This window comes from Panthera pardus, unplaced genomic scaffold (genome assembly GCF_024362965.1).
Source record: "Panthera pardus isolate Hobbes unplaced genomic scaffold, ASM2436296v1 HiC_scaffold_17, whole genome shotgun sequence".
Taxonomy (NCBI): Eukaryota; Metazoa; Chordata; class Mammalia; order Carnivora; family Felidae; genus Panthera; species Panthera pardus.
In genome coordinates, this window is record NW_026526732.1 from 100,633,308 (window position 1) to 100,635,399 (window position 2,092).

The window sequence follows — 2,092 nt, forward strand, 5'->3', positions numbered from 1 at the left end:
AAAGGAATATTGCCTGTCCCAGAAAGTTTAGGGAGAGGGGTATAGCATGCTTCCTCCATGATGGCTGACCCTAAAGACTCCACAAAACATGGTGGCCACATGGGCAACTATCCTCACACTCAGAGAAATCTGCGTAATGACAGTCTCAGTAGAAGAGAAGCCTGTTTTCTTTTTTTTTTTTTTTTTAATTTTGTTTTTCGAAAGAGACAGTGTGAGTAGAGAAGGGGCAGAGAGAGAGAGAGAGGGAGAGAGAGAGAATCTGAAGCAGGTTCTGCACTGTCAGCACAGAGCCTGATGTGGGACTTGAACCCACAAACCATGAAATCACCACCTGAGCCAAAACCAGGAGTCAGATGCTTAACCAACTGAGCCACCCAGGTGCCCTGCTTGTTCTTTCTTTAAAAAAAAAAAAAAAAAAAAAAAAAAGAACTCTTTCTTTCTTGAAACTTCTTGGTCTTTATATTTCTCCTGCCTCTTCAAGTTCTTCAAGATTATCTTTCCTAACTCAGGTCTGCTTTGAGACCATTCTTTCTGCTTCCAATTCTTCTATTTCTTGTTGAGTTGGGACAGGGTCAGGAAACAGGGGTTTGCTATTTATAGTCTCCATGATGCTTATAAAGGTCATCTTTTGTACTCTATCATTAAAGGAAAACTAGGCTGTACTTTCTTTTACTCAATTCTTCTCAAGAGTAGAGTCCTCAGAATAAATGTATTGATTCAAATCACAGCAAGGCCATTGGGTTCTGGACAGGGACATTCAATTTAGGGGCATTGGAGGCTTTCTTGCTCTTGACTGTTTGGGCTCATGGATTATAAACTTGTGCACCTTAAACTAATGTTCCTGAGGACCAGTGTGGGCATTTGCTTTCATTGGAGCTTATATTCTTTTGTGCTTCCTGTCTCCACTTTAACTTGGCTCTGTGCACTTTTTAAGGTTTCTCAATATTCCCAATCTTCTCTTGACTCATCCATATAATTTCTCAGGGTCTCCTGAGAAGAATTAGGAAGGCTACTCCTGGATGGGATTAGGAAATCATTGAAATTTGCCTAACACACTACCAAGGGTTTCCCATGATCCTCCACGCCTTTCCTTTTGTATCAACCTTTGGAGCATCGCTGCCTTCCATTTATTTCCCCAAAGCTGCCCAAAGCCTGAGTACTGTTCTAGTCCTCCAGATTTCTGCCTGCATTAAGGACGGTCTTATCATTGGTCAGGGACAAACAAAAGGTAACTGTGTACTCCCCGATCCTGTGCCTGGAGCAGGCATCACAAATCAGTCAGTCATGGCACGCTTACCTGCTGAGTTCAGACTCTGCACCAGAATCGTTCTCAACCAGTAGTTCAGGCAACCACTACCAGTTGATCAAATCAGTTGTCGTTGATTTGATATAAACTTATTTGCCCTGGTAGAGGGGCTTTCTGGTGTAAACTACCCAGTTGAGATAGCTCATAAGTATAGTCTTAGGTTTGGTTGGTTGGCTTTCAAGATTTATGATTTTAGAATCTCCTTTCTGGGGACTCCTGTTTACACAGCTATCTTCTGAGTATTACTGAGTATTAGTGTTCTTTTAGACAATCCTGTGTGATCATAGTTTCCATATATAGAGGGCCTATTATGTTCTGGGGCTTAACATCTGTAGTATTTTGTTGTCACAGCAACCCTGCAGGTAGTTATCATGATCCTCAGTTTACAAATAAGGCTCCGGGTACTAAGTGAGTTTGACTAAAATAATAAGTGCTAGGAAGGATGGGAGTTCACACCCAAGGCTATCCAACTCTCAAGTCCAGGTCTTCTTACTATTCTACGCTACTTTCTTCTCCCTTCAAATTCTTTTTTTTTTAATTTTTTAAATGTTTATTTATTTGAGAGAGAGAGAGAGAGAGTGACAGAGTGAGAGAGCTGGGGAGGGACTGAGAGAGAGGGAGACACAGAATCCAAAGCAGGCTCCAGGCTCTGAGCTGTCAGCACAGAGCTTGATGTGGGGCCCGAACCCATGAACCATGAGATCATGATCTGAGCTGAAGTCAGATGCTCAACTGACTGAGCCACCCAGGTGCCCCTCCCTTCAAGTTCTGAGCTAGGTGAAGGCA